Below are 22,257 nucleotides of genomic sequence, written 5' to 3' on the forward strand. Positions count from 1 at the left end.
TTTAGCTGTACAGTTATCAAAATTCATTGAAAATGAATATATTTGTTCGTCTCAAGACCATAAACTCTGTTTATCAAACTAAATTCATTTGGATGATAACTTTGGTCTCTAGCGCATCCACAAGATTTTTCAAAGTGATCAAGGGTCATAACTCTGGTAGTAATTATCAGAAATCATTGAAAATCACTGGGCTTCGTCGTCTCATGACTTTATACACTGTGTATAAATTTAAAGTCAATCAGATAATAACTTTAGCCCCGTAGATCCATAAGATATATCAAAATGTTCAAGGGCCATAACTCTAGCAGTAATAATCGGAAATCGTTGAAAATCAATAGACGTCTTTGTCTCATGACCTTAAACACTGTGTAGAAATTTAAAGTCAATCGTATATTAACTGTAGCCTCTAGAGCGTCCACAAGATTTTTCAAAGTGATCAAGGGACATAACTCCAGTAGTAATACTCGAATATCATTGAAAATCACTGGGCTTCTTCGTCTCATGACCTTAAACAGTGTGTATAAATTTGAAGTCAATCAGATATTAAATTTAGCCTCTAGAGCGTCCACAAGATATTTCAATGTGATCAAGGGCCATAACTCTGGTAGTAATTATCGGATAGGCTTCTTCTTCTCAAGACCTTATGGATCCAACATGCATGTACACTTGAACTCAGGTTTTTCCTCCATCCTGTACTTTTAATGAAAGAGCGATTGAGTAACTGGAGTAATAGACTAGACATTGATTACATAAACCAAAGCTGTTGGGTACTGAGTAAACTCGGGTCAAAGGCCACTAACCACCAGCAGAGTTGTCAGAATATTGAATAATGTGGCATAATTATCAATATATTTGGAGATATTGTTGCACACCCCAAATATGAATGCTAATTAGTTTATCATTATCTATTTTACAATAACACAATAACAATAGTACTGTTATTAGAATTCATATCAAATAACAATAACAAGTATAAAAAATCTTCAAACCTCAGGCCATTTAGTAAAAAAGAACTTTATCGCATTAAAATAAATATTATTAATTTTTAATCTTTTCCTACATAATGTGCTAAAGAGAAACAATATTTTTCTTTTCTTTACTATTATTTCTCCATCAAAGGATTGGATTTAATTGAGAACTTTATAAAAATATTTATTCTTCAAGTCCCAAATCCATACAGTAGACCAATTCAAAAATCCAATAAGTCTGATTCTTAGTGATAGCCACCTATAACTAGCACCATGCTTTTCACTAGGGCTGAATTCTGAAGATCTCACCATAAGAATATCGTTTGATTTTCGCAAAGCAATAATTCATAATACATGTAGGAGTATTGGGCCAAGGAAGCATCAGATTTATATACATGTATATACTTGGTAAATACAAACATGTATTGTCAATGTACAAAATATAAATAGGGCAAATGTTTCCAACAGAAGAATAGCATTTGATTGTTTGGTTTCTTGGGTGACTTATGCCACATATACAGTATATGAGGGACATTTTGCCTGAATTCCAACTCTTATGGGTTCTTTACTTGCACTCCAACAAGTATACAGGTGGAAGTCAGATTTCCATCCCATTCGAGCAACTAGTTACTGTTACTTGAAGAAGACTCTGTCATGCACCATTGACAATGGGAAACCAGACTAAAAAATCTGAGGAACTTTCGCGGCCAACACCAGGATCGAACCCTAGTTGAGTCTGACTCTTTCTCACCAAAACACAGTGGCTCCCATTTTAAAGATAAAGAAAGAACTCTTTTCTCATACCACGAATTTTATTTGTAGCCTAAAATTACTAAGTACTTAATATTTGTACATGAAGAACTAAACTGTAATAAAAACCACAAATTCTCAGAGGAACAATTGTTTAAAACATAGAATTAGCCAATCAGATTACCATACCATGTGACTAATTCTATGTAATTGGAAAAGTTATATACCAGCTGATGGCCAGATCAACCAATGAAAAACATCTCTTGGGAAGCATGATTTAACAACCATAAGCTATAATAAACCTTAAACTCTGAGCATTGGATGAATTAACCACTGAAGAAACAGTAAATGGGTGGAAGAATCCCAGGTAGTGCACACAAGATTGATCGAATCTCACTGACATACATGTACATGTAAATAATCCTCCAAAAACAATATACAGGTAATAATCCTCCAGCTGCAAATTTAATAAGACTATAAAAATTTAATCCAGAAACCTTTTGGGTGCAATCCCCCTTTATCAATGTTACAGGAGTGGTCCTGAAACAAAATTAAATGGGGTTTAACATCCTACTTTTCTTCTCCAACAGACATGCACTGCGCTGTAAGATTATTTATGATATTCAGATTTCTTTTTTTTTTAACTAAATGTTGATAATCAATTCTATTTCATTTTATAGAAGACAATTTTATATTTTATCGAGAAGTGCAAATTAATGCACCAAAAGTTATTAAAGTCTTAAAAGAATTTTAATGGAAATTCTGGTCAAATAAGATCCTAATACATCACCACAAAGTGTATAGAAAACAAAAATGTTGCTGTTTCTATCAAATTTAAAAACTGTTAACATGAGAGTAACATTCTCTTTTATTACATTTTAACTTTGGAATATTACATGGCTTGCTTGTTATAACCATATTTACTGTGATTTATTTTGGCTCAAAAAGAATCAAATGTATTTTTTTAACCACAAAATATATTTTTCAGTCAGAAATAAAATTTAGCCAGGAAGTTTCAGACATTAGAGCCTAATTCATCTCAGTTTTTGAATCATCATCTTCAGGGAAGGTGTTTAATTAAAGGAGCATACCCAGATATGTCACAGAACTATCCTATGGCATTTACTCTACTGGTAATGGCCTTTGCTCTGCTGCCAGTACCCTCTAACAACTTAATTGGTAGTAGTCTCTGAAAACTTAGCTGGTAGTAGCCTTTGACAACTTAACTGGTAGTAACCTTTGTTGATAATTCTACAGGTTGTAGCCCCTGATGATGACTCTACTAGTAGTACCCTCTGACAACTCTAATGGAAGTAGCCTATGACAACCCTATACTACATGTACAAGCCTTTACTCTACTGGTAGTGGCCTTTCACCTTATAACTCTTCTAGTAGTAGCCTATGACAACCCTACAAGCCTTTACTCGGCTGTCAGTACACTCTAACAACTCTACTGTTAGTATCCTCTGAGAACTTTACTGGTACATAGTACCCACTGACAACTCTACTAGGAGTACCCTCTGACTACCATAATCCATATGACACCCTTAACAGTTGTAGCCTTCCCCAACTGGTAGTGACCTTTGACCCTGAGGCTATCTGTTACCCAACAGCTTTGGTTTATTTAATCAATGTCTAATCTATTGTTCCAGTTACTCTTTAGAACAGGAGCCACAGTGGCTTAGTCACTATAGCACTCACTATAGCACTGGCTCACTAACCATGAGATACTGGATCCTTAATGTCAGAGGCAAGGAAATGTGTCTAATAATTCTGATGGGACAAAAAACTGAGGTGCTGTGTATACCACTGGCATCAAAGATACCCAGACAGTTAGAAATTGAAATGAAATGAAATGGAGTTTAACGTCCTACTGTTCTGCTCCTAACTTGGGCTAATGAAGACGGGCATACGCCATACAGTGTGCTATGAGGGAGATTTTGCCCGGGCTATGGCCTACTCTTATATCGAATTCCAACTGCCAAGGGATCTTTTACGAGCATGCCAATGTGTACACAGGACCTCGTTTTTTCGTCCCATCCGAACGACTAGACAGCTTTCCTTGTCAGCCCCTCCGTCCTGCATCACTGACAAGGGAGAACCACGCCGGAAAATCTGGATGAACTTTCTCGGCCGATGCAGGGATCGAACACCCGACCTCCAGGCTAGCGAGCTAGCGTCTTACCCACTTAGCCACGTGATCCCCAGTTTGAAATTGAAATAAGAGTAGGCTGTAGGTTCGCTGTGATAGAAAGTAAGATAAACCCCATGACACTTTTCCTAAGGCACTTAATACCACTTCTCATTTGAAATTTTACATGACAAGTAAAATTTTTGTGTATTTCAACCTAAACTAATGAACGTTTGAAAAAAAATCGATGATTATACAAATTAAGTGACTAAGATTGCCGTTTTAAAGAGGCCTTTACACACAATTAATCTGTTTTATATAATATATCTGAGATGTCTCCTTTAATTTTAAAATGCCAATAAAAAAATAAATTCATACTTTTCAAAATTTACATTAATTCTGACTCCTTTACTTTTAAAATGCCAAAGAAATTTAACATCATATTTTTCTACATTTACATTAAATCCTCCTCATCTTTTCTTTTACATTAAATATTTTCTATACCAAGACATCCATTTAACGTAAATTTTGTGTTCTGTTACAAAAATATTAGTCCATTCAAGAAATAATAACATTTAATCCATTAAACGGTTTCCATAGTAATCCAAAATACTTAAAATGACAGGAAATTATATTTATTACACATTTTCAAGAAATGTTGGGGCTTTTTTTATCTGTCCAAGATCCACAATTTATTGAAGTTTATATTTGCTACTTTACCCAATTTTTATGGGCCAATATTTTCGCCTGATTTGAAGAAAAGTTTTATGTCAACTTCAAATTACTAGCTCTTATGCAAACATATAACATTATTCATATAATAGAAATTGGAAATTTTAGGCCAATCTACAGAAGATTTGATTTCTTTGCCGTTGGTAATATTTTACAGTAAATTGTTTATTGTTTTAGTAGAATTTCTCCATCGTAATGTTAAAGAAATTACTCTTATGCAAACATAGAAATATTATTTGTAGAACAGAAAATGGAGAATTCTAAACAATCCACATAAGATTTGATTTCTTTGCCAATTAGATTTTTAGAGAGAGAAAATGTTTTCTCCATTAATGTATTGTAAAATGTATCTGTTATATAATGTTGAAGAAATTACTCTTATTCAAAGATAGGAACATTATTTGTATAACAGAAGATTGGATTTCTTTGCATTTATTATATGTTTAGATTAAAATGTTTTCTCCATCAGTGCATTGTTTTAGTAAAAAAATTCCATCATAATGATAAAGGAAATTTGGTGAAGAAACTGCTGAGAAGCCAGAATGCCAAATGAACCGCTGGGATTAGAATTCACTATTAATTACCTTCGTCATATTTTATAATTGAGCACTATACGATAATTATGATCTTGGGGATAATACCCTTTCAGACTCCATCTTAGATTGAATAAATCCACTGAGACTGGAATCACTCGTTCGTCTATTATACAACTTCCATTTCCTTTCTAAATATTACCAGAAGAGACGCACACGTCAATACAAATTTAACTTTATATTATGCAGTTGGGTATATATATACATGCATCTCAGATCTTCTGACATCCCAAAACCACAAAAGTCATCACGCAAGACAGTTATTCTCACCAGTGATTCGTAAATTAAAAGAAATGCACTTAAAGGATCTGGCCCAGATATATAAAACCGGTTAACTCTGCTTTGAAGAATGCCCGAATCATACAAACACCTACATGAATCCCTCTGGTACTTTTGGCAGAAATACAAAGTTTCAATTTTCATGTATTGCAAGTGATTAGACCCCAAATTCGACAATCCACATGGATATCCATGCGCTCTTACTTGAATAAATCCAAGTGATAGACATGATTCCTGAATCACACATAAATTAAATGATTACATATATAACTTAAATGATCTGCAAAACCATGTTAACCCCCCCACCCCCAAACTAGTGATCACTTCAAAACAGTTCAGTATTGAGACAAACTTTGTCAGGCACAGATTTGTCTTTTCTTCAGAACATTTTAATGTTCTGAAAAAAAGACAAATTTTAAAATACATTACTACACAAAATCAAAAATTGCAGGTACATGTTTCCAGACCTACATATCTAACAAGTGTGTCAAAGTCACATTTTTTTTAAGGTTACTATTGATGATACAACATTCTAAATATTGCATAATCTGTAAGTAAGCAAAAAGTTGATAGTTGTGACAACCCAATATAAAACCAAGTTCGCAAATCTTAGCCTTCTGCTCCTTTTTGTAATTCCCATTGATAAAGAGTTTAATCCAATGCTGACCAGGGATAAATCTTGACTTCTAGTGGTTACATGTGTAAATCAATAATACGAATCTATTCCATACCTCATAACTTATTTTTTGACAATGTGGAAAAAGTGAACATTTTTCAATCAGTCGGTAATATCTCCATCAAAAGCAGTGATTTTATTAAATCAAATGACAGAGGCAGAGTTGGAGGTTAGCAGTATTTTCATGTAAAGGGTGTAATAAGTAATAATGAGTTTCTGTAAATATTTAAGAAAAAGTTATGGTGGGATAAAAAAAATTACAATATGACACAAAATAAAGTTCAGTTGAACAGAAATAAAATAGGATTATCTTCCTACTTTAGGTCATCTAACTGTTTATTTTAAATTGTTCACAAAGCAAAGCAAGAAAATTTTAGTTTATGATCTATATGTGAAAATTTGATCTACTGATCAATGTCATAGTGAAAATAGTAAGGAGGGGTTTAAAATATTGTTGAGATTTTACTAAGCCATTTTGAGACTAACATAAAGTTAAATTTATTTCTGTGGTTACAACTGGAAGAATTTGATCCAGGCAGTAGAGTTTCTGCCTACTCTCCTTCAAATTTCAACTGCCATAAAAACTTAAATCAAAATAATATTTTACGATGCAGACTTTCCATTGGTTGAGGGTTAAAATTCAGGTACATGTACAATCTTAAGCTCTTAGCCAATGAAAATACAGCATTCTTAAAATATTTTGTGATTAAGGCCCATAGGACTTCATTTTCCTGATATTGATATATATATATATATTTGAATAGAAGAGGTTTTTTAACATCAAACATCTCCGGTGGAACACATCATTTCACTATGTTTACAATAAAATTGGGAGAATTTTGCCCAGACAGCAGATTTCCTGTCTACAATTGCCAACAGCCAAGGTATTTTTTATTTACACAAGACTTTGCTTACCTGATATCTGTATATATATGGCTACACTATAATGTTGTTTTGAGCCATAATGACCAGACTTATATAGTGCGATTCTATGAAAAGTCTCTAAAATAATGAAAATGAAATGGGGTTTAACATCCTACTGGTCTCTAAAATAAGTTTGAACAGAAGAGATTTTGATGAACATGAACCAAGTCCCACAAGACACATCATCTTATGATATTAACAATAAAATCCACTTTATATTATATTAAAAGCATGTTTCTTAACGTATTCCTCCATTTTGTAAATTAATAACATAGTCCTCTCAAATGTCACATTTATTTTATTTCCTGACCCATCAGAAACTCCACCTGGCAAATAAACATATATTCCAAGAATGATGGAATTTAATGACATGGTGTTGATCATTTTGAGACTAACATTTGTATTTCCATGCTTAACATGTACAATGCAAGGAAGAAGAATATAAAGAAATATATATGAGTTTGTAAAACATGTCCATAGCGAAACATGTCCTCATATCTAATAAAAGATGTAATATTCTTACTCTAATTTTTTTCTATTAATGTGTAAAAATGAAAACTTCTGCTTAAAAATATTTTCATTGAATATAGAGTATAAAAACAAATAATAATTCATAGTCCATTATGAGCAGTGCCTTTCACTAATATTATTATTAGATATGGCATAGAATGTATTACCAATAATGATTGTTATGTTTGTATATGGCACCAAAAGCAATGTACATGTATTTATTGTCAAAATAGGAGGAATGGTTAATTCACCATCAGTATATAACCCTGTTCAATGGATTCCCACAAAGAAAAAGTGAATACAGTGATATTTATTGAGATAATATTGGAATGTATACTTAGACTGAGTGATAAGTATAGCAGTATAATTGAGTCATGTTAATATATATTTAATATAAGGAAAGGCATGGTTGATAATGTCTCCTAAATATACTACTTCAGTAACTTTGAGACTAATAAATGGTTAATTTTATTAACAATGGTCACATGTAAGGAGGAGAACTTTGCTTGAAGAGTGGTTTTTCTTTGAATTCCGATTGTCAACGGTTCGCTTAATGTGCATGCCAATGTGCACATATGCATGGGCGTGGATTTAGGGGGGACGGGGGGGACGTGTCCCCCTCTTAGAATCGGAGGGGGGGGGCGAATAGGTCTCTGTCTCCCCCCCCCCATGATTTTGATCGACAGGACAGATTTTCAGGTTTATATCCACATGATGGTGAAATTGTTTCTACGTATCTGGAACTGAATCGGGGCTTGGAACAAGAATTGCCATTCTTCAAGCGCCAGTTTTCGGCCAAATCTATTTCACTTGTGCATGAAGCGTTCCTCAGTGAGGCAGATATTCCCTTCTGTCAAAGCTCTTCTCCGTCTCACGCTGCTGAACCCTGCTAGTTCCTGCTCAGCCGAGCGATCCTTCAGCACTGTGAGCCATATCAAAAGTTGGCTGCGCGACTCCATGAAGCAAAACCGACTGAACCACTTGATGGCGTGTGCGGTGCATAATGACACCCCTCATGTCATCAAATGAACGTCTTTGGACGATTCACTTAACTTCATGAACAATTAATGTTTGTGCAGCTTTGATGTAGGTAGTCAATTTTTCCATAATGTCATCATGTTACCCCTAGTTACAGCCTTCATCGAAATAACACTGGTACAGTAAACTGTTCGTAATTATTTATTTCATTTGGTAATGAAATGTTCCAGGTTCCAGGGTTCGTCCGTCCCCCCCAAAAGTTATGACAAATCCACGCCCTTGCACACATGTACATGTAGACCATGATCTTGCATCCCATCCAAGTGAACCAGGGGATGTCACAACTTACATAATACTGTAAAACATGAAATTATTGCGACATGAAATTATTGCGAGTTGGGGTGGTGAAACATAATTGCGACATGAAATTATTGCAAATTTCTATAGTGGGGAAAAAATTATTGCGACATGAAATTATTGCGAATTTAAATAATTTTTTTTAGTAAATTTGTCTACAAAATGTGGTAAATTGTTAATTTTGAGGTGACAGTCGGCTCTTCAAAACATTGGTTAATTGGTGATCATTAGTAACAGTAAATAAACAACAGTCAGCTCTTCAAAACATTGGTTGATTGGTGGTCATTAGTAACAGTAAATAAACAACTATTGAGGATTATGGCTTTGAGCCTGTATTCAACAGATCAAAGAAAATTAAATACCTGTTATCAAACTCAATTTTTAAATAATTATTGTTAAATTAAATCCCTTGATTAACTCCAAGCTGACGAACGACTATAAAACACATGGCATGCGACATTTTTATTACTTTCAAAATGGCGATGTTTAAATTTGTAACTAAAACGAAACGAAATGTGAATTGTTTTACTGAGGAAATTCTCGGCTTGCCAAATCCTGATAATACAAGCACTGTTGAGGAGCGTGACAATATTACTGCCGCAAATAGTGAGATTGTTGAAGTGTTAACTCCGACTAAATCATAGAAAGATTCAATAACTAAACGCGGTGTTAAACGGAAGGCCGAAAACAATATGTATACATCTGAATTGCGGGCAAAATATGCGACAGAATATGGAAATTCCAAGGCCGCAAGAAAGTTTTCTCAAGATTTAAATTTAGGGGAAAGTACAGTTCGGGCAATGAAACGAAAATATCTAGCTGCATTTCGAATGACCGACAGAGAAATAACCGTTATTGAAAATGAGAACTGTGGTACGCCACTCCTACTTGGAGATTTAGATAACGAAGTGTCGAAACATATCAAGTTGATTAGAGAAGCTGGGGGTATTGTGAATAGTGCAATTGTAATCGCGACGGCAGGGGGAATAGTGAAAATCTTTATTTTTATTTCCTTTACGCCCCAGGTTAATATTGGTACTTATTGGGACTCTTTCTTGTGAAGGGGGGATAATTCAATATGGCCGACATTTTAACGAATTTTCACGAAATTATTGCAAACCTGAAATTATTGCGAGAGGGCCTCGCTCGCAATTTTCGCAATAATTTCATGCTCGCAATAATTTCATGTTTTACAGTATGCTAATTTTTTTATTTTAACATTTCTTTTGCATGCAGGTGTCTTTGAAAGACGGAGGAGACCTGAATTAAAGAGTTTTATCTTCTTCAATAGAGGGGGCCATAATAGGGAAACTACACTCTCGTCTAGAAGGTCATGAGTTCAAATCCTGTAAATCCTTGATCCCGCCTCTCAAGTACAATATCCCCGACAAGGAACATGTGCCAGGTAGTTCAGATGGGACGGAAAAGCAAGGCCAAACAATTGTACACACAGGAATTTTGATGAGACACTGAATTCCATTCCTAGTTGATTTTACAGGAAGACAATCACAGTAGCTTCAGTTCAAGTGCTCTTTCTTTGAACATAGATTTTTCCATATAAAATCATTCTATTAACCTGAACAAGACATTAATCTTAAATGTTGACATAATTATAACTGTTGATTTTAAAATAACGCAGTTCTTAGATTGTACTGAAACATTTCTTGACTAAAACTATTTCAATAACCCAAAACAAAAGATCATTAATTATTCATCAACTGATGAAGACCAGCTTATAATGTCATGTTTTTATTGAATTAATAAAATGATATCTGTTTTTACAGTTGTAAGAAGATCTATTGATCGACTGAGTTCAAATCCTGTCAATCCTTGATCCCGCCTCTCAAGTACAATGTCCCTGACAAGGAACATGTGCCAGGTAGTTCAGATGGGACGGAAAAGCAAGGCCAAACAATTCTACACACAGGAATTTTGATGAGACACTGAATTCCATTCCTAGTTGATTTTACAGGAAGACAATCACAGTAACTTCAGTTCAAGTGCTCTTTCTTTGAACATAGATTTTTCAATATAAAATCATTCTATTAACCTGAACAAGACATTAATCTTAAATGTTGACATAATTATAACTGTTGATTTTAAAATAACGCAGTTCTTAGATTGTACAGAAACATTTCTTGACTAAAACTATTTCAATAACCCAAAACAAAAGATCATTAATTATTCATCAACTGATGAAGACCAGCTTATAATGTCATGTTTTTATTGAATTAATAAAATGTTATCTGTTTTTACAGTCGTGAGAAGATCTATTGATCGACTGTGGTCTCCTAGGACAAGATATTAGTACACACTATTACTATAAAAGTCAACTGGTCGACAAGACAGCTTGGCGTTACAGCTGAAGGTTTATGATTTTCTAACCCCCTTATATTAATTGAATGATGATGGTCTGTAGAGGAACTAGTACAAGTTGAATTACAGTGCCTCAAAGTATTTAATTCACAAAGACTATAAAAATAATTGACCATATCATAATATGTGATTGAAATAAAGAAAACGAATGGAATGGAGTTTACTCCTTTAACACGAATTGGTACAAGTGATATTTTATATAATGGGTTTTTAGATCATTTTTGAGACTGCTCTGGCAGTTTTGGGTAGTCCATGTTCTAAAGGATTAACTAAAGGAGACTCAAAATACTTTTATTAAATTTCTATGGTTACATAATATGAGAACAATGGGTAGTGGTGCATCTACATTTACCTACTCTGGGATTCAACATCTTACTTTTCAACACCATCATGAGGGAAATTTTGCGTGGATTGCAGCACTATGACCTAATCTTATTTTAATTTCCACAGACCTTAAACATGCCAGCCAACACCAGAATAGGTTAGTGAGCCATGTCTTATACTCACTGTTCATGAGCCACCCGGACTCTTGTACTTTAAAGGGTCTTAATAAAAGGTCACCATACAGAAAATATGCCTTTTCTTAGTTATTCCCTCTCCTAGTGCTACACTGCCCAGAAAAATTCCAGCATCAGTGCCAGTCTACAATACATGTACACTTATAACATACTTTCTAATGGTACAAATTCTACATAAGAAATTCCCCCCCATTCATCTTTCAGATTTTATGAACGATTAAATTGTAAATCAATTCTGAGTTAAAAGTTGGTTCCACAATCCCATTAAGGTTATTTATGCAAACAGGTTCACAAATACAGCTAATCATCCAATCAAATCATTGCTTAATAACCTATAAAGTTATCGATTACCTCATAAAATTTACGAATATTTCTTTAATCCGCGAGTAACTTTTTAACAGCAATGAATTTACATGGATATTTAATTCAAGCCAGTCTGGCATGATGAGCCTTAAATTAAATCCGTCATTTGAAGGCTATCAATTCATATTTATTGTCAATCAATTTTAGTAATTGCCGGAATCGATAACTTAATCTTTAATCATTTTAATAAACTTCTTCGTAATATGTGTTCCCGGAAAATATCAATATCCATCGACATCTAACTAGCTTTTTTATCATTGGTAAACAGACAAATGCTGTGGTGAATCTTTAATAATTTTAATATACATCTTCCTAATTCTTGTTTTTACCCAACAGAAAATATCAATATTAACAATATCAATATCCTTCATCGAATTATAAGCACTATACTTTTTATCGTCTGTAAATAATGGAGTGTGGGCAAAAAAAACCCTCTTGGCCTCCGTGACCCATCAAAGCCTAAATGGATTTCACATCTTATGAGTATTTTATCGCAGATTGAGCAATATTCAACATGAAAATATTGACGAGGTTAAATGTAAACTTTGGTCCCGATTGTGAAAGATGTAACATGTTTGATATTCCTTTGTAGCATGTGAAGTCGTCTAGCGTTCATCATGTCCCTTCAGGGGAGAATGTGAATTAATTGGTCAAAATTTATTTCTGATTTTCAAAACAGGCAGATAACAATGAGTTGGGATTAGGTGGGCCAATATTTTTCTGGTTTCTGAAATCGCAGTAATCGAGATGATAATGATTTAGGAGCTGCATTCATCATGGAGAGAGTAAAGAAAATAAGAACTTCATTCCTGGACTGACGTTGGGTTTAATACCATTTCAATGATTTCAATGTCATTGAGTCAACTGGCGTGGTTTCGGATCCCTGGTTGTACGTGACAAGGAGTAGGGTCGCCTGTCCAACCTCGTAGGTTTTCTCCGGGTCCTCCGGTTTCCTCCCACTGCTAAAGACCCCTACGCGCAAGCGAATTATTGAAATAAAATTAAACCATATGTTAGTCCCGAAATAACCTAGTTTGTGTCGAGTGGACGCTAAACCCCATTTCTCTCTCTCTCTTTATTGGCGCTTAGACATGATGACTTTTAAAGGTATATTTTGTTCAAGATTCTTGATTTTGAATTTCAGAATGGGCAGATACTTCTGTTTGAGAGTGAGATGCCAATATTTCAGGGGGATGAGTGTGTATGGTTCATTAGTGTACATGTATATTCTAATATGGTGAACATTTCTCTCTCATTCTACTTTAAGATATCTGAAAGTTCATGCTATTCTAATATGTCAATTACTGTTAAAATCAATCTTGATGGTGACCTATTAAACAAGAGAAAGTAACTCTCGAGGGATATTTTGTTCTGTGTTTATTAAATCAAGTGAAAGGAAACAGGAATACAGATAATCACAATATCTTCAAGGAACGGATTCTAATCTGTCAGTTTTCGGAAATTTGACAAATGATCAGATTGTATGCATTCTGATTTCTTTCCTTTTCCCTTTTCTTTTGTTTTGTATTAGATTTGAAACAGATTATTTTTTTTAAAATACACAATGGTCTGAACCTGTTATATCTTAAGATAAATTTATCTAAGAAGGCAGATCCATTCATGTATTAGGGCCTGCTCTTATATTTTGTATTTCAACAGCCAAGGCTTCTTTTACATGCAAGCCAATATATACATGTGACGACCTCGTCCTATCAGAACAATTACACACTATTTCTTTGCCAGGCCCTCCTTCCTGCACCAAAGACAAGGAGGATAGCAATCTAAATTATTAAAACCTGGGAAATTTCTCACTACCAAAGAAACAATTAATGTAATAAACTGATGTGTGTGCAAAACTTAATAAAGATATCTTGAACGGTTTATGAGATATGGACGGAAGGACAGACGACAAAGCCAATTTCAATATCCTTACAATACAGGCCATTTTTTTAGTACTGTTGAGTGGACGATAAACTGTAATTTTTTCTCTCCCTGTCTTATCTCATAAAAACAAATAATACACAATTTACTGACATAAAAACTTTTATTGATAACTTCAGACAAAAAAAACATGTCATTATGTGAAGGATTAATAAAGGTACAAATTACTTCCTCTCAACTGAGTTGTCTTGGCATTGTGTGATACCAAGAAAATTAATTCCGCTTTGACGATGTTGAGATGGGCAGATGCCTCGATGCAATAATTCTCCTGAATAAAAAGGTCAGTGAATAATCTCGATTTACACATATTGCAGCGAGAGTGTTCGTATTATAGATAAAAACGAACCAACCACGGAGATGGTCCATAACAACATAATACTAACTATTATAAACAGTTTTATGTTTACTGAAAATATTAGTAAAAAAAACTCATTTGAAGCGACGTCAATATTTAATCTATAGTGGGGGGATAATATTATCATGAGACACCATGACATGGCCAACTAGTGTGTAAAACCTTCTAAGCTAAGTTAGTTCACACAATGGCCGTAATAAAGAAGATAATTACAGCGAGGAGGGCAGCATGGCATGAACGATGATAACACGTTTATTATTTAATGAAAATCAAGTTGGACAGTGTTGCATGTGATACATTCTCCAGCGATTAAAATCAAAAGTTGTCTAGAAAAGTTAATCTTTAATGATAATGGAGGCCATTAACGTAAATGATGATAGAAAATCGTGCATCGCTCTTCAATGTACTTAAGCTGAAGTCATACGGATAGGCTATGGGCCATTGTGTGTTTGACCAACCAAAAGGTCAAAGGTCATAATTTGATAATAAAAAAAATTATATTGTGGTATCAAAAGTGTTTCAAATGGCACATTTGAGATTTTTAATGTTGAAGAAGATTTTTTTTTCAGATATCATTGAACAATATACAGATGAGGTATATCCCTTAGGTAAAAGTTGATTGACCAATATTTAAAGAATGTTCACAACCAATATTTCCTTACAGTTTCTTGCTTTTGTCATAGTGCTAAATCCCCTGAAAATCTGTTCTGATAAAGAGTTCACGCTTGCTTGATTGGGCATGGAATATCTCCTTCAGCCGATGTTTGTCTTTCAGTCTGATTTTCTGTTCAGGGTTGGCTAACTGACGTCCAAAAGGAACTGGAAAGCCAAGTTGGCCCAAGTAAGGTGTTTGCTCAGTGAGTAAAGCGTTGGCCCAGTTTTGATTTTGGTATTGGCTAAGATAGTTTCTTTTTTTGGGTTTCCCCTTGTCAGTGGTACCAGACTGACAGCCTTTCACGGAACCGTGCACACATAAAAGAATCCTTGAAAGTTGGAATTCGATCTGGCACAGAATTGTCTTTTTTCAGTGTTTTTATTGATATTTGTAATACATGACTGGCACACAATTCAAAATTTCAAATACTAGCAAGTTTTTTTTTCTATACTAATAAATTATTTACCAGATTCTATTTCATGTCTTGTTGCCCGAGGTGAGTTTCGAACTGCTGTTTAAATTAGATAATTAGCCATTGACAAAACCTGTTTAATTATTAATTTGAAGGTTAACCACTAATTTTTCTCTACAGTTTTCTTTGTGGGCATATCAATACAATTGCTAAATAACACTAGTATGAAATAGGGAGGGAGAGACAGGGGATTTAATTTCCTCTCAACACAAACTAGATCATTTCATGGTATCAGTAATTTTCAGTTAGTCACATATGTGATATGATATGGGACACAAAGCTCCTGTTGGGAATCAAACCTATAACCTAAGATTATACAGCTCTACCTAGGCTTCTGTTTCGTTCATATTTGTCAGGCTTTACTATAGCCTGTGAAATTGACCGACTGTAGAATTCGCCTATCAGTCAAAATATGTGAATATAATCTGTTAAGTTTCAGACTTTTGTCATTCAATTTAGATCAAGTAGGTCACTCCAATCCGAATGCACACTTCTACTGAAAGATGCATTATGTAAGAGCTAAATCTGACCTTTGCAGGTCTTTATTTTGGCTTCAAATGTTACATAAATTATTATATAGACATCTATTCACATGAAAAGCCTACATGTATAATCAACTCTCTAGATAATCAGATGGCAGAGATTTAAACAGATTGAAACACCATTTAATTTAAAAATGGTGAATCGAGGCTAAGTCTCAATTAACAAGTACTGTTGCTACGATAATAAATAATCTATGTCATATCTTGTCAAAACTTCAAACAGTGATACCTTTGCTCAGAATAAAGTAATTTGAATGAAATTTTCAATATGGATTATCTATTTTTGAACTATTATAGCAAGAACTTCCAACTCTTTATCTAAATCTTACATAAAGCATCTTTAAAGGAGTTAAAACTCTCTGATTTAGGACAAAACAAAAGTTTGACCTGGTCTGTCTTTTTGATTAGGTCAAGCTCTATTCAATCAAATTCTTATTTTAAATTATTAAGCAGAATATTAGTTGATATTTTGGCTTACTGAGTCAACAGTAGTTGTAGTAATTATAAGATTACTTGTACATCGTCTTACCTTCAGGTTCTTGAATTGTAAATATTCCATTTAAACACACAGTAAGATTCCATAGCAACACAATATAAGAGAGAAAATCCACAAATAGTTAAAGCACTTGTTGATTCAACCTGAAATAATAATGCAAGACAATTAAAAAAATATATAGATGCTAATGTCGACAGGGATACGCTATCAAGGAAATTCTGCCTGGAAGGTTCTTTTACGAGCATGCCAACGTGTACATAGGATCTCAGTTTTTTTTATCCCATCCCAAGCGGGGTTTTTCCAGGTCTTTCAGTTTCCTCCCATGGCTTCTTTTACTTTCATCATACTTTTTTATTTATTTATTTTTTTTTATTGTTATTGTAAAGCCCCACTGAGCAGTCAAACTGCCTGAATGGTCAGCGCTATAGAAAATGATCTGCATTATAATTCAACAACAAATTTAAAACCACTCTTAACATACAAGTATATAGTGACTTTCAATCCTTCCAGAAACTTAAATACTTTATTGCATTCAGACGTGCAGTTCTCACTGACATCAAACAATTGACAACAAATTAGATTTGGATTTAGAATAGCAATCATTTTTAGTCTGCGATTAATGTCATTGATCAAAAGATCAATGCAGCATTGTCAATTGTAGTACATCAAATAAAATATAAGAAAGGAAAAAAAAGTCACATTTTTTACGACCCCATCTGATCATTTATCACCTAAACAATATGGAAATTATCAATCGCAGAATTCCAGGAATAATTGTTCATTTAACAACTTGGTTACCTTGAGAATTGGAGAATAAATTCTCTATCCATTCAAAAGAGAAGAGGGAATCATGATAAGACAGTTAGCTTTTCATTTAAAACTTATTCATTTCAATTAAAAGTATTTATTCAATGTCACACAATTTCCTCCCGAAACAAAAAAATAATTTTAATAAAATTCAAATAAATCTCCATTAAACAGTTACACTAAGGTGACTTTTGTCTACGTTTAGTTCAAATCTGAAACCATTTGCTGTGCGACATTGAAATGCTTTTAACTGTAAAATTCATCGACAGCTTAATCTTCCCGGACAAATTAGGCTCGCGATCTCGATTGATGGCTTCTATGACGATTGATCATCAGATAAAAAAAGTGAACAAGTAAATCTGTCAAGCCATTATACAATAAAATGATGAAATGATGAAATACAAGAAAAATAAATTTATAGATTTGACAAACTGAAGGATAAACAATCATCATGAATTGGAATGTACATCTCTTTGTGAATGAATGAATGAATGAATGATGTCAATAATGGATATTCAGTAAAAAATTTAATTAGTGTGCAAGTTGAATTCATAATCTTTCTTACAGCCAAATGAACAATCCATTCGAATTTGAAAAAATATATGCCCAACAAGAAGTGTAGTGTGTAGAGCGTTCACAAGAATGATAGTGTGTTCAACACTTGCAAAAACTGTAGTGTGTTGAGCGTTCACAAGAACAGTAGTGCTTATAGCGATCACAGGATGGTAGTGTGAATAGCGTTCATAAGAACTGTAGTAGAGCATTCACACAAGAACTGCAGTGTTTAGCGCGCATTCAAAAGAACTGTAATATGTTGAGCATGCACAAGAACTGATTCATTTGGATTAAAAAAAGAAGCCTGATAAATTTTCAATTCATCATATCTCTGTAAATACAGAATGGAATTGAACCATATTGATTGATATTCCTTTTTGATATTCAAATTTAACAATAATGTAGTTTACAAGACATTCCTCAAGCTCTTAAATTACAATCAGAGACTTTAAATGTGTGTGTATAAAAACTACTTGTATTTTTATTGTGTGTTATTTAAGAGCCTACTTTTTTGGTCATCAATCAATAAAAACAATTTCAAAACCATTGAAATTCAATTTAACTTTACAACACCTTAAAGGTCAACAGGTTTTTCTTCCCCTTTTTTATACTCCAATTACAACAAAATTTTTAACTTTCTTCCTTCCGTAATCAACTTCAAATACACAGACGCGTCAATAATCATTTAAATGTACAAATATTAACAATTTTTCTGGCATAAAATAAAAACTAACTCACAAATTCTTTTGTCTATATTTAAATTATAACAGACAGCTTTATGGATAACATTCACTAAGTTTAACTGTAACGTTTCAATGAGAGTATTCTCATCGTTATCAAGCAATTTAAATAAAAAGATTTTATTTTGCAAATTTATATTTTAATTGACTGATATTTTTGTCAGTGACAGCAAATTTTCCTACTCCAAATTTAACACTGCTTGCAGTACGTCAGTGGTATTGATATTCCAATTCTGCACGAAAAACGGAGAGTTTAAATTACATTTATAAAGCTTTTCTCCTAGCTGATGTTTAAAATATCTTCGAACAGTCTTTGACAGAAATTGATGTAGAAATACTCCAAATAGCAAGAAATTATCCATCAAACTTTTTAAAATTACCACAAGAAAAGGTGATTCCAAACTTCGTACAAACTTTGACAAAAAAAAAAAACATGTAGGCCTAACACACAAACTTTTGAAAAAACATTACAGCATTCTCTGAGTTGACTTAAAATACCTGTGAAGAATATTTGACGACGGATGGATGTTCAGAACTCTAAATAACGTAAAATATTGACACTGTTTCCACGAAACTTGGTTAACTGTAACCTCGAGGTCGTAATTCTTCAAGCCTGTAAACACGTGAAGTTTGCTGCGTAAACATTTAAACAAATCGTAAACGAACGGTTGTTGTTTTGTTTTCACGTTGCTGAGTTTTTGATGGTTTTAGTTTTGAAACAAGTTGATCCCTTATACAAATACCTTCATTAAACAGGTTCGACATACACTTCGACAATTGTCAGTTTTAGTGTTCCGTTAAAAAATCAAAAACCCTATGTTGATTAAACAAAAACTACAACCTTTTTCAAGTTGTTAATCCCGAATTTGTTTTCGTGGTTTACCAAGATGAAATCTGAGGCTGTGCCAAGTAAATTTGGTGAGGTTTGGATACGGAAGGATGGGATGAAAGGTGGATGATATTAAACTGATTATAACCCTTGCCAGAAATCCTTCAGACATAGAGGTCGCAAGGTCAAGACAATCCAACTCAAGATTTTAAATATATATGTCAAGACTTGAAGAAGATATCAGTATTACTGCTAAAGTCTTGCAGATAATTATAATAAATTAAATCTATGTCTGGGGAGAGGGGAGATGGTAAAAACAATAGGCTACTCTTCTCTCCCTTCCAAATCCCAGTTTTCCCTGTACCTTTCCAGCTTACATAAGCTGTGGTTCACTCAAGCATGAATTGAAATAAAACTACTAAAGAGAGAGAGAGAGAGAGAGAGAGAAATGGGGTTTAACATCCACAACACAAACTCTAAGGTCATTTCGGGACTAACATATTGTTCAATTTTATTTCAATAATTCGCTTGTGCATAGGGTTCTTTAGCAGTGGGGGGAAACCGGAGGACCCGGAGAAAATCCACAAGGTTGGACAGGCGACCCTACTCCTTGTCACATACATGTACAACCGGGGAATCGAAACCACGCCAGTTGACTCAATGACAGGCACTAACCATTCGGCAAAACTACTAAAGCATACCTTCTTTACCCGGAGAAAATCCACAAGGTTGGACAGGCGACCCTACTCCTTGTCACATACATGTACAACCGGGGAATTGAAACCACGCCAGTTGATTCAATGACAGGCACTAACCATTCGGCAAAACTACTAAAGCATACCTTCTTTACTATATTTCACCTACAATGATATGTTATTTGTTATGATTTGCAGTGTGGGTTAGTTATTTGGTGTTTAGTACCAATTAGTGCGACCAATTTCAATTGACAATTTACAAGTTGCATTCTGCAACCTTCATTAGTTTGGTAAAACTAATTGTGGGCAATTGTAATTAAAACACACACATCAAAATTAACATGCATTTTTCCTACATTCACAAGGAGAAATGAGAGGGATTTTATTTAATAATATACACACTGTGCATTATTTTTCAAATTTATATTGGAAATGTTGTATTAACAAATAATGTTGAGTATTAATTTCTTAACTACTTTCTGATCAGGGAGGAAAAAAGGGAGTGTGAAATTACAAACCACAAGGAATTGTTGTATTTGCATAATAATTCAAAGTATGACGGCCACACTCTATACAATGAAGAAAATTTGTTTCTCTCTACAGTAGCGTTTCTGTATTCATCAAATTCCATGCAACTGTCAATGTTTCTTTTACGTGCATGTATACAGAACCATGGTTTTTAATCCCATCCGAATTACTAGACACTGTTCCTTGCCAAGTCCTCCATCCTGCTCCAGCACTACTGACATGGAGAAACCACCACCAGGATCGAGTGTGGAACCTCCTGGTTAGTGAACGAGCACCTCACCCACTGAGCCACCAATGACTCCCAGTGTAGGTAAGAAAGTTGTATCATACATGTATGTCAACTATATAGATGTAGGCTATATGTTTATTTACCAAACGCAACATAAATATAGGTTAATATATAAAACATGTTCTATAATGTCTGTTTATTGTACAATAGTATTCAGTGTGTACATGTATATTACTACGGGATAAAATAATTGTTATAAATCTGTTTTTCAAAAGTCAACAATCTTTTGTTATCCAATTCTGTTATTTTAAGAGTAATGCGTGTTAATTTTACATGAGATGATTTTGTGTTTTCCGCCGTGGAGAAGAAGCATTTACCTGTATATAAATAACAACAGGTTATATTTAATATTTAAAATGAGGATATGAAATATGATACAAACAAGGAAGCGGATCAAAATATAATTAAAATGTGAATTAAATAAATTCTGAATCTCATATTTTCGAAACAGGTGAGCCGAATGGGTATTGGCTTCTGGATTAGTATATCCGAATCCCAGGGTGGGCTGAGAAGAACCTTAGGAAGTTTTCAAACCCGGTTCTCAACTGTGGGGCTGACAAGTACGGTAAGTGTTGCCATGTTGTTGAGATGGGACAGAAGAAATGGTATACACATTGGCATGTCTATAAAAAATACTCTAGGTAGAATTCGAAAAACAGTAGATAAAAATTTGCTGCTGTTGGATCAAAATTCTCCTTCTCGCATACATGTATACATAACCATAGAAATGAAAACTACAATATGGATGTCTCCAAATGACAAATGTATGTGTTGATGAGAATTCACATGTATACACCATTTAATTCATTTGTTATGGGTTGTAATATATAGTGGTTTCTGATAGAAGTCACAACAATCCAGGTCAATGACCTATTCTGGTTTTCAAAATTAGAGAGTGACTTATTGAACCAGCCTACAGGATACATGATTTGGCAATGCTTAAATTTTCTGATATAATTCCTATCAAAGGAACAATACAAGATTCTCAAGCAGCTCTATTCATATACTCTACTATAGATTGACATGAAGAAGTAGAATTTCATCACGATATTGGTCAAGTCAATAATCACGTCACTTGGTCTATATAATACAACATACGATGTAAGCCAATATATACAATCTCTTTCCGTTTATTCAATTAATTACATCAATGAATTTATTAAAAATGTTAAAATTTAGACATTGTTTCTGCTTGGAT

General features: G+C 33.8%; 1 long non-coding RNA gene across 1 annotated transcript in view; it reads right to left on the bottom strand.

Annotated features, from left to right (window-relative positions):
* The window catches only part of LOC126809787 (uncharacterized), a 98,257-nt gene that overhangs the window by 27,831 nt on the left and 48,169 nt on the right, over positions 1-22,257 (bottom strand). The window contains exon 2 of the long non-coding RNA XR_007674950.2: positions 16,650-16,759. This is a non-coding gene — a long non-coding RNA (uncharacterized LOC126809787). The remainder of the gene's footprint in view (positions 1-16,649; positions 16,760-22,257) is intronic.

This window comes from Patella vulgata, chromosome 2 (assembly GCF_932274485.2).
Source record: "Patella vulgata chromosome 2, xgPatVulg1.2, whole genome shotgun sequence".
Taxonomy (NCBI): domain Eukaryota; kingdom Metazoa; phylum Mollusca; class Gastropoda; family Patellidae; genus Patella; species Patella vulgata.